This window comes from Phyllobates terribilis, unplaced genomic scaffold (assembly GCF_046119375.1).
Source record: "Phyllobates terribilis strain yellow unplaced genomic scaffold, ASM4611937v1 Scaffold_4__5_contigs__length_816908805, whole genome shotgun sequence".
Taxonomy (NCBI): Eukaryota; Metazoa; Chordata; class Amphibia; order Anura; family Dendrobatidae; genus Phyllobates; species Phyllobates terribilis.
Window position 1 is genome coordinate 784,084,754 of NW_027362764.1, and position 13,296 is coordinate 784,098,049.

General features: G+C 40.7%; 1 pseudogene; it reads right to left on the reverse strand.

Annotated features, from left to right (window-relative positions):
• LOC141266071 (uncharacterized) overlaps positions 1-13,296 on the reverse strand; it is a 77,189-nt pseudogene that overhangs the window by 41,324 nt on the left and 22,569 nt on the right.

The following is a 13,296-nucleotide window of genomic DNA, read 5'->3' on the forward strand; positions in this document are numbered from 1 at the left end:
ATGCTGGTGGTTGTAGTCTTCGTGGCGGCGACCCGGTTCCGTGGCTCAGGGTGGTCAAACCAGTGGCGGAACTATTTATGTGGTTTTGATGTTTAAATGTCCGACTACGCCACCCGTGGATTGCGGTCAGAGTGAACCGCCGCTACAGGGCAGACCGCTGAGGCTGGTGTTGTGGGTGCAGCAGAGCGTAGCATAACTCCCCACGGGAGGAGTATAGCCTCAGGGCAGTGTATGCGGAGGATGGGGGTGATGGTGCAGGGCAGCAGCAGTAACGACACGGAGTCAGTGATGCAGTTCAGGGCCTTTACTCACAGTTCTTATTATCCAGACCACGTCTGCAGGTAACGGCTGCCCACGTCGTACTGTGCTCACCAGGTGAGGGGCTCAGACAACTCCCAGATAACTTTGGAGCGCTTCACAGGACCCCCTTTGTGTGTCCTTTGTCTGGCCTTTCTTACCAACACTTCTGTCCGGCTGCCTCGGGCCTCCTCTTGGTAAACTTGGCGCCAGTTTCCCTGACCCTATGTGGTGCCTTCCTAGCGGGTGTAGCGAGGGGCTGCGCCACATAAAATGTCAGAGCCTCCGGTTTCTAGCTGAGGGTCGTTTCCTGCCTCCACTAGTTCGGGGACCGGTCTCCCCCTTTGGCCTGACCCCTCCACGCAGGTGGATTCGGGCGTGCGGTGGCGACTCGCCCGGCCGCACCCCTGGGATCCCTTCATTCCTCGTTCCTGGAGCCTTCTCCGCTCCTCTTCCTTCCTTCTCCCTCTTCCAGGCCTGGGCCTCTGTTACTAGGCCCGCCTCCGGAGCAGAGCTCATGCAGAGCCCCTGCTCCCTGCCACTTCTGCTCAGACTTCTCTGCACTGAACTAAGATGGTGCCCACCTTTTATACTCCCTTCTCAATGCACCCAGGAACTGCTTCCTCCCTGCTCCTGCACTACAGGGTTCCCCTTCCTCAGTGTTCCCTCCCCCCACTCCAGCCAGGGACAGGGACTGTCGTGCCCATCTCAGGGGCATATTGGTCGCCCTGCCCCACGGCAATGTGGTGTAATGCATGCAGGTGTCGGGTCCTGATCCACACTCCATCCTTACCTGAGAGTGAGATATCACACCTCTGGGTGAGGTGCAATACGTCTGTAGCAACCGAGCCCTCAGGGTGCTACAGTTCCATTTATCTTCAGCCTAGGTGACGTATTGCGATACAGGGCCGTGATTTTGGCTATAAAAGGGTCCCCTAGACCCCTACCCCAAGCTTTTTAAGAGAATCATATATGGCGTGCCAGGAGACTCTATGGAATGCTTTCTCAGCATCCAACGAGAGTATCTAATTACAAATTTTTAACTGCATCTAGCCCAGGAAATACTTTGTGCCTAGTAGCAGTGTCTGCTAGTCAGCGGATTATCCCGGCTGTTAAGCAAGCTACACCACCTGTAGTTTAGACACTTAATTTTTTCAAAGGAAATGATTCGCGATCCATGGGATACTTAGTGAAGAGCATCAGGAGGCACCCCAAGGCATAGGGGCTGGGACTGGCAGTAGGATGCCTTGCGGTGGACAGCCGAGCTCGATCCTTATAAAAGCTTTTTAACTGCAGCAGCTTTAGTGGACGCTACTGGAGCTGGAATTACGCGGCTGCTGGCATGAGACTTGCCCTCCAATAGATCCTTGTAAATGGATTTAAAGTGTATTCATTCAAATTAGAGGGACAATTTAAATTAAAAAGCTTAGAGCTGCCTCCACCACAGGGGGGCTCGCTCGACCCACCAGCGGACAGGCACCAGTATTGGGAGAGGGGGGCTGGCCGTCAGGGTTCACCGCGGCTCTGGCACAAACCCGGCGACACGGAGGTGGCACGGGCAGGAGCGGACTGAACGTGTCGGCTTCTCACTTTTTGGATTTTAGAAGGGCATGACATGCCTATATCTGTGTCTCCCCCTCCTTTTACTCCTCCACCTCTTTTCTTTTCGCATGACTATATGTACTTGTCACTTTTCCATGTGTTAGTTATGTCTTCTGAGCAGTTTGTCAGCTTTTGGACACCTTTGAAGCTGTGTTCTATGTGTTTCTATGTGTTTTTGTTTGCCTGCCATTGGTTTTAACGGTGTTCGAAGGTGTTCGACGAACAGTTCGACGAACAGTTCGGCGAACACACGGGTGTTCGACGAACCGAACCGAACTCGAACACTACGGGGGTGGCTCAACACTAATCCTGAGTTACATCCTGTATTATACCCCAGAGCTGCACTCACTATTCTGCTGGTGCAGTCACTGTGTACATACATTACATTACTGATCCTGAGTTACATCCTGTATTATACTCCAGAGCTGCACTCACTATTCTGCTGGTGCAGTCACTGTGTACATACATTACATTACTGATCCTGTACTGATACTGAGTTACATCCTGTATTATACTCCAGAGCTGCACTCACTATTCTGCTGGTGCAGTCACTGTGTACATACATTACATTACTGATCCTGTACTGATCCTGAGTTACATCCTGTATTATACCCCAGAGCTGCACTCACTATTCTGCTGGTGCAGTCACTGTGTACATACATTACATTACTGATCCTGAGTTACATCCTGTATATACTCCAGAGCTGCACTCACTATTCTGCTGGTGCAGTCACTGTGTACATACATTACATTACTGATCCTGAGTTACACCCTGTATTATACCCCAGAGCTGCACTCACTATTCTGCTGGTTCAGTCACTGTGTACATACATTACATTACTGATCCTGTACTGATCCTGAGTTACATCCTGTATTATACTCCAGAGCTGCACTCACTATTCTGCTGGTGCAGTCACTGTGTACATACATTACATTACTGATCCTGTACTGATCCTGAGTTACATCCTGTATTATACTCCAGAGCTGCACTCACTATTCTGCTGGTGCAGTCACTGTGTACATACGTTACATTACTGATCCTGTACTGATCCTGAGTTACATCCTGTATTATACTCCAGAGCTGCACTCACTATTCTGCTGGTGCAGTCACTGTGTACATACATTACATTACTGATCCTGTACTGATCCTGAGTTACATCCTGTATTATACTCCAGAGCTGCACTCACTATTCTGCTGGTGCTGTCACTGTGTACATACGTTACATTACTGATCCTGTACTGATCCTGAGTTACATCCTGTATTATACTCCAGAACTGCACTCACTATTCTGCTGGTGCAGTCACTGTGTGAATACATTACATTACTGATCCTGAGTTGCATCCTGTATTATACTCCAGAGCTGCACTCACTATTCTGCTGGTGCAGTCACTGTGTACATACATTACATTACTGATCCGGAGTTACATCCTGTATTATACCCCAGAGCTGCACTCACTATTCTGCTGGTGGAGTCACTGTGTACATACATTACATTACTGATCCTGTACTGATCTTGAGTTACCTCCTGTATTATACTCCAGGAGCTGCACTCACTATTCTGCTGGTGCAGTCACTGTGTACATACATTACATTACTTATCCTGTACTGTTCCTGAGTTACATCCTGTATTATACTCCAGAGCTGCACTCACTATTCTGCTGGTGCAGTCACTGTGTACATACATTACATTACTTATCCTGTGTTACATCCTGTATTATAATCCAGAGCTGCAATCACTATTCTGCTGTATACTTATGTGGCGCCCCTGAGGGTTCGGTCGCCACAGAGGTATTGCATCTCACCCAGAGGTGTGGTATCTCACCCTCAGGTAAGGAAGGAGTACAGCTCAGGACCCTATCACCTGCATTCACTACACCACATTTCCGGGGGACAGGGCGAGATTGCTCCTACGGGAGAGCACAGTCCCTGATCCCTGGCTGGAGTGGGGGGAACCACCTAGAGAGGGGGAACCATGTAGTGGATGGGGTGGAGGAAGTAGATCCTGGGAGCTCTTGTAGTAGAAGGTATAAAAGGCAGACACCATCTTAGATCAGTGGGGAGTTCAGACAGTCAGAGGAGGAAGGTGACAGGAGCAGAGGCTCTGCACGAGCTCTGCTCCAGAGGCGGGCCTAGCACTGATGCCCAAGTCTGAGAGGAGAGGGAGCAGGACGGCTCCAGGAATGAGGAGTGAAGGGACCCTAGGGGTACAGGCCGTGCAGCAAGCCACCCGTACGCCCGCTGCTACCAGGAGGTAGAGGGGTCAGGCCAGATAAGGGGAACCGGTCCCTCAACTAGTGGAGAAAACAACGAAGGCTCAGCTAGAAACCGGAGGCTGCAGCACTTTATGTACTGTAAGTCAGAAGTCCACGCCAGCTTCACTAAGAAGGTAGTAACATAGGACCAAGGGGACGGAACACACGTCGCCCGCCAAGGCCCGAGGGTACCGGATAGAAGTGTCACTGGGTGTGAGGTGCAGGGAGAAGGCCAGAGAAAGGACACACAGAAGGGGGTCCTGCTAAGTACTCCGGAGCTATCTGGGGGTGGACTGATACTTTCCCTTGTTTTGACCGCCCTGGGTCACGGACCGGGTCACCGCCACTGTGACTACAGCCCCCAGCATCTACCGGCCCGGCTCCGGGTATTCCCCACGGCCCAGGGGGTGCGTCACATACATTACTGATCCTGTAGTATACTCCCGAGCTCATTATCAGCACCGGTTTATATTCTCACCTTGTTCCGGGCTGTGGTCACGCTGCTGATATTAGATTTGAGAAGCTCTTTGATCACGGCGACGCTGCCCTTGGCGGCTGCAATATGAGCGCACGTTGAACCCTCCATGTTGGCTGACGTCACCAGCTCTGGCCGATGTTTCAGGAACAGTTTTACCACCTCAGAGTGGTCATTTTCAGCGGCGAGGTGAAGAGGGGTCTGTCCTTGCTGGAATAATGATAGAACACAAGGATCATTAATGATAATTAGCTTGAAATTGTTACAGATCAGGCTTCACCATATAATCCATAGAAAATACCGCCGCTTTCAAAATTCTGCTGGTTGCCCTTAGAAACAGACAACAATGCCGCTCCACTCTGTAGTCAGTCGATCTCCCTGCTGCCACCACTAGGTGGAGCAAAGTTATTTAAAGAGATTTTCCCAAAATCTCAGATTATCTTCTTATAGGATTTTGGGAAAACTCTTTAGATGAAAATGGATATATATATTACCAAGATACAATAAAATGTATCTAAAATGTGACTCAACAATTCTGGAATTTTTTTGTAGTCGTAGAAAAAAAAAAAAAAAAAAAAAAAAAAAAAAGACACTCTGCCCGGTTTTGATGGAAGTTTCAACTTTTTTTTATGTATAAAGAGAATGATGACAATAAATATTATACAAACTGATCAACATCGACATCTCCATTATGACTGCATCTCACCAAAATTAGGGTTTATGACCCACCTGGGAGGTCTACATCGAAAGATCCCCTCGTGGTGGATCATTGACAGTCCAGCAGATTGATCCACGAGAGGACCATCCAACATTGCATGAAAGTTTTCTTTTGGAGTGATGGCCAGCCGGCATAATATATGGTGGAAATTTAAAATCTGGTCTTCTCAAAGAGGTGGTCTTTTGGAGACTTTTCAAGGTAGAAACAATGCATCCTACTGAGACAATGCTACAAAACTAAAAAAGTGCGGAGAAAAGTTGTATTTTTCTTTTTCTTCTTAGTTTAGAATTTACCAAAACTTTGTAACAAGCTAAGGGATCAATGTGGTCTCCTGGGACTGTCTGTTTGGCAAACTCCTTCTGGTCAGTCCCAACTTTAGTCCGGAAGTTTGAGGAAATTCTCTCCACATTCCAGGCAAGGTCACAGCTTGAGTGTCATTGGCGATGGAGTAGGATAATTACTGGGAGGAAAGGGAGCAGCCCAAAAGGAAGTGTACAGATCTCCGACAGAGCAAGCCATCCAGGAAGAGATACTTAATGTGAGCGGCGGTCCAGCCTTTCATGTCTGATGTGACACTTGCGATAGAAGTGCCGCCTCTGATGTCAGAGAGTAAATATTATGTAGTGGACATGCGTCACACGACACGGGAAGCACAAATGTGTTATTATATACGTCTGACCACACCTCGGGCTCTGCTACCACACAAGAATTCCTACATGGCCCACAGAGGAACACCGGCTCCGTACTTGCTCCATTGTAAGGCGACGCAACACTTCCGTGTAGGAAGAGTTTGTATCTTGGATGATTCCTTTGCAGGCAGCTTCCTTGCTAATTTTTCCACTCTATTAATGCACAGTCCCTATAAAAGTTATTGGTTTTTAACCCAACTTAGGATAGGCCCATCGATATGTGATCAGTGCAAACGAAGCGGGTAACAGGTGACCATACAGAAAATAAAAATGCAACCAGCACCTGTCATATCAATGCAAATGGGATTTCTAATGACTCTTACAATATCGGCTGCGTAGACGTCGGCCTTCATGTTCAGTAAGCTTTTGCACACGTCCAGTTGACCGTTCAAGGCAGCCAGGTGAAGAGGGGTCCGTTTCGTCTGCAGCATCAAAAAATAAGTAAAAAAAAAAAAATAAAACAAAAAAAGTTTAAATCTCTATTAAAAGGGATTGTCCAGGTTTAACTTTTTTTATTCCACAGGCTCGGTCTTGGAAAAGTCAACATTGCCTAACTTACCAGGACTTCCTCTTCGCTGCTGTCCGAGGTCTTTGTTGACATGGCTGCAGGCAGTTCCTTGGATCAGCATTCTTTTGAAGTTTACTTCATTCCGACAAATGATTGGCTGCAGCGGTCACTTGCTGTCACTTGCCACTACAGCCATGTGAACAAAGACCTGGGGTCAGAGGTGGAGAGGCAATATTGGAGCATCAAACAAACCTTTGGAATAGAAAAAATGTGGACAACCCATGGAGAGAATTTAGTTGTGACCCTGAGGCCATTGCGTTCTCTGCCTGGTATTTACCAATGACATGATATCAATACTGGCCAGATGGGTTTCCACAAGTAATTTGACCAGATGGTTGAAGCCATTTTGGGCGCACAGGTGAAGAGGTGTCAGACCCAGCTTGGTTTTTGCATTCACAAAGGCTTTATGCCAGAGAAGAACATCGGCGATCTTGTCATGGCCGTTCTCACAAGCCAGGTGTAAGGCTGCTTTGCCATGCTGCAGATGAAAGGAGGAATAATGTATTATATATAATGAATTATGGAATTATCTTTGTGCTTTTCTTTAATTCATTGATCAGGTTTTCAGAATTCTCTATTCGGCTTCCTAACAAAATGTATCGCAAAATTCGGCAAAGTGATTGGACGTTAGAAACTAAGAAAACATTTATGCCCCCATAAAGTCTTACAAGCTTTAGTACCATGATCAATTAATAAGCTCACTTTATCAACTGTAAATTTATCTGTACACTTCTGGCCAAAATTAGGTTCAGAGAGGGATTCGGGAGGGCAGCATTCATCCAAAAAAGATGGACACTCCAGTTTCCATAGTACAGGTCAATCCATTTGTAGGTACAGCCAGAAGAGACAGACATAAGCAGTGGTCTTAAAATATTTAGTTTTGGTGGGGATAAACGAAGCAATGAATACTGTGCTTATTTCCCTAGATATCAGTGGGTGAAAAGTGTATCTAATGGACATCAGTACCAGTTCATCACAAATTGCATTACTGGTCACCATAAACTTAAAATGATCTGTGTGTTGTTAGTGTGACTATACATATTTTTGACACTTTTATTTAGGACACTGTTCTATAAAATTGCAAATGTAGAAAATCAGCCAGCCATAAAATACTCTTTTTGGCAGCTAAAATTTATACCATGCAAAAAAATGGGCAATTAATCTTCCCCAGTTTATATTAAGTCATTTGAGGGCTCAGGTATTAACAGCTATCACAGCAAACCTAGTTTTACAAGGATAAATGAAGCATGATTACTGTACTTATTTCCCTAAGTATCAGGGGGCGAAATATGTATTGAATGGGCCATCAGCACCAAATCATCAAAAATTGCATTGTACATATAACCATGATGACATTAGAGGGAACTTATTAAGGCTGTTTGCATGTTTACACCGCTCTTAAACACTTTAAAAAAGTAATAAGGGAAGTGGATGTGGTTAGTTAGGCAAATATGTCTAGGCAAGATATCTGACTTGTATCTTTGTGCAAAAAGTTTTGATTTTGACTTCAGTAAAAGGTGGCATAAAAAGTGGAAAAGCGGTACTAAATTTATCAAAAATTGTGCAACAATTTATATATTTCGTGTAAATAAAGGCAACATAAGCACAAGCAAAACTAACTATCCCTTTAGATAAATTTCTCCCATAAATTATAGGCTTGGTGGATACACATTCTTACACTGGCATACTATGTTATATAAAGACACAAATCAAAATATTAACTTCTCTAGTTTTCCCTAATTTTTACAATGTCTTATACAATTACAAATGTCCTAGACAACCAGCCATAAAAAAAAGTCTCTCTGACAGCTAAAACCTAAAGCATCCAAAAAAGACGGACGATTAGTTTCCATGATACAGTGGACAGATGAATGAAAGATATCGACAGAAGAGACAGGCACCGGAACACCAAAGTTTTGTCAGGACAATCAAATAATAGATACTATACTAATTTCCCTAAGTATCAGAGGGTGAAAAGTGCATTTAATATGACAAAAGCACCAGATCATCACAAACTGCATTGTCCATTTCACTACTAAGACATACAAGAAGTTAAACAGCCTCAAATAAACTACTGATATCCACAGTGGGCTTATGTATCATCATAGATAGACTTATTATTGGTTATTTGGCTCATAACAAAAAGAAAAACAAAAAATAAAAAGAGCTGATAGATCTCATTCAGTAAGACAAATGAATGCCAGAAATTTGAGGGGATGTAACATTTCAAAAGTTTTTACTTGAAGGGTTATTTTTGTTTGTTTTTGCTGTGGGGTTATTCCACAGTATATTGCTGCCATGTGGCATATCACCTCATCAAACACATCCACTCTCGCATGATTCTGCAACAGGATCTTCACAATGCCGATATGACCTCTCTCCGCAGCCACAAGCAATGGCGACCATCCGTTCTGGAACAAAACAGGCGTAAATTAAGGCTCTAATGTTGATATTTATTCCCATCCTCACTAGGTAGAGAAGTAACTGGAAATCAAGGTTTATTATTTCTAACATGTTCAGCTAGAAAAATAACCATGTATGAAATTGGAACAGTTGTGAAAATACACATCACTAACCTATAACAAAACCTTTCTTCATTTACTGCTCAGTACATAACAGAATCAGCGGCCAAAGATTTCTTATTATTATTGAGTTTCTCAAATTACAAAGTAACAGCATGAAAAAAATAAAAAATGTATTCATCTTTACTCCACAGTAGAAAAGTGATTGAACATAGTGATGGCACCCGCTGCAAGGCACGCCAGTATGCTGCAACCAAAAAACAGCTCTCCAAAAAGGCTAATAAGTACATACAGCACACCATAATTTACAACACTACTCATCCCCCAACATATTAGAAAGATACAATGTTTATATAAATGCTATAATACTGCATAATAATTAAAATTTGTACTACTACTCCCTGTGCGCAAAAATGTAACTACTATAATACTGCCCCCTATGTACAAGAATATAACTACTATAATACTGCCCCCTATGTACAAGAATATAACTACTATAATACTGCTCCTATGTATAAGAATATAACTACTATAATACTGCTCCTATGTACAAGAATATAACTACTATAATACTGCCCCCTATGTACAAGAATATAACTACTATAATACTGCTCCTATGTACAAGAATATAACTACTATAATACTGCTCCTATGTACAAGAATATAACTACTATAATACTGCTCCTATGTACAAGAATATAACTACTATAATACTGCCCCTATGTACAAGAATATAACTACTATAATACTGCTCCTATGTACAAGAATATAACTACTATAATACTGCTCCTATGTACAAGAATATAACTACTATAATACTGCTCCTATGTACAAGAATATAACTACTATAATACTGCTCCTATGTACAAGAATATAACTACTATAATACTGCTCCTATGTACAAGAATATAACTACTATAATACTGCTCCTATGTACAAGAATATAACTACTATAATACTGCCCCCTATGTACAAGAATATAACTACTATAATACTGCCTCTATGTACAAGAATATAACTACTATAATACTGACTCTATGTACAAGAATATAATTACTATAATACTGCCCCTATGTACAAGAATATAACTACTATAATACTGCCCCTATGTACAAGAATATAACTACTATAATACTGCTCCTATGTACAAGAATATAACTACTATAATACTGCTCCTATGTACAAGAATATAACTACTATAATACTGCTCCTATGTACAAGAATATAACTACTATAATACTGCCCCCTATGTACACGAATATAACTACTATAATACTGCCTCTATGTACAAGAATATAATTACTATAATACTGCTCCTATGTACAAGAATATAACTACTATAATACTGCTCCTATGTACAAGAATATAACTACTATAATACTGCTCCTATGTACAAGAATATAACTACTATAATACTGCCCCCTATGTACAAGAATATAACTACTATAATACTGCCTCTATGTACAAGAATATAATTACTATAATACTGCCCCTATGTACAAGAATATAACTACTATAATACTGCCCCTATATACAAGAATATAACTACTATAATACTGCCCCCTATGTACAAGAATATAACTACTATAATACTGCTCCTATGTACAAGAATATAACTACTATATTACTGCCACCTATGTACAAGAATATAACTACTATATTACTGCTCCTATGTACAAGAATATAACTACTATATTACTGCCACCTATGTACAAGAATATAACTACTATAATACTGCTCCCTATATACAAGAATATAACTACTATAATACTGCTCCTATGTACAAGAATATAGCTACTATAATACTGCCCTCTATGTACAAGAATATAACTACTATAATACTGCCCTCTATGTACAAGAATATAACTACTATAATACTGCTCCTATGTACAAGAATATAACTACTATAATACTGCCCCTATGTACAAGAATATAACTACTATAATACTGCTCCTATGTACAAGAATATAACTACTATAATACTGCTCCCTATGTACAAGGATATAACTACTATAATACTGCTCCTATGTACAAGAATATAACTACTATAATACTGCTCCTATGTACAAGAATATAACTACTATAATACTGCCCCCTATGTACAAGAATATAACTACTATAATACTGCCCCTATGTACAAGAATATAACTACTATAATACTGCCCCTATATACAAGAATATAACTACTATAATACTGCCTCCTATGTACCAGAATATAACTACTATAATACTGCTCCTATGTACAAGAATATAACTACTATAATACTGCTCCCTATGTACAAGAATATAACTACTATAATACTGCCCCTATGTACAGGAATATAACTACTATAATACTGCCCCCTATGTACATGAATATAACTACTATAATACTGCTCCTATGTACAAGAATATAACTGCTATAATACTACTCCTATGAACAAGAATATAACTACTATAATACTGCCCCCTATGTACATGAATATAACTACTATAATACTGCCCCCATGTACAAGAATATAACTACTATAATACTGCCCCTATGTACAGGAATATAACTACTATAATACTGCCCCCTATGTACATGAATATAACTACTATAATACTGCTCCTATGTACAAGAATATAACTACTATATTACTGCTCCTATGTACAAGAATATAACTACTATAATACTGCCCCCTATGTACAAGAATATAACTACTATAATACTGCCCCCTATGTACAAGAATATAACTACTATAATACTGCCCCCTATGTACAAGAATATAACTACTATAATACTGCCCCTATGTACAAGAATATAACTACTATAATACTGCCCCTATGTACAAGAATATAACTACTATAATACTGCCCCCTATGTACCAGAATATAACTACTATAATACTGCCCCTATGTACCAGAATATAACTACTATAATACTGCCCCTATATACAAGAATATAACTACTATAATACTGCCCCTATATACAAGAATATAACTACTATAATACTGCCCCTATATACAAGAATATAACTACTATAATACTGCCCCTATGTACAAGAATATAACTACTATAATACTGCCCCTATATACAAGAATATAACTACTATAATACTGCCCCCTATGTACCAGAATATAACTACTATAATACTGCCCCCTATGTACCAGAATATAACTACTATAATACTGCTCCTATGTACAAGAATATAACTACTATAATACTGCTCCTGTGTACAAGAATATAACTACTATAATACTGCTCCTATGTACAAGAATATAACTACTATAATACTGCCCCCTATGTACAAGAATATAACTACTATAATACTGCTCCTATGTACAAGAATATAACTACTATAATACTGCTCCTATGTACAAGAATATAACTACTATAATACTGCTCCTGTGTACAAGAATATAACTACTATAATACTGCCTCCTATGTACAAGAATATAACTACTATAATACTGCCCCCTATGTACAAGAATATAACTACTATAATACTGCCCCCTATGTACAAGAATATAACTACTATAATACTGCCCCCTATGTGCAAGAATATAACTACTATAATACTGCCCCTATGTACAAGAATATAACTACTATAATACTGCTCCTATGTACAAGAATATAACTACTATAATACTGCTCCTATGTACAAGAATATAACTACTATAATACTGCTCCTATGTACAAGAATATAACTACTATAATACTGCTCCTGTGTACAAGAATATAACTACTATAATACTGCTCCTATGTACAAGAATATAACTACTATAATACTGCTCCTATGTACAAGAATATAACTACTATAATACTGCTCCTGTGTACAAGAATATAACTACTATAATACTGCTCCTATGTACAAGAATATAACTACTATAATACTGCTCCTATGAACAAGAATATAACTACTATAATACTGCCCCCTATGTACATGAATATAACTACTATAATACTGCCCCCATGTACAAGAATATAACTACTATAATACTGCCCCTATGTACAGGAATATAACTACTATAATACTGCCCCCTATGTACATGAATATAACTACTATAATACTGCTCCTATGTACAAGAATATAACTACTATATTACTGCTCCTATGTACAAGAATATAACTACTATAATACTGCTCCTATGTACAAGAATATAACTACTATAATACTGCTCCTATGTACAAGAATATAACTACTATAATA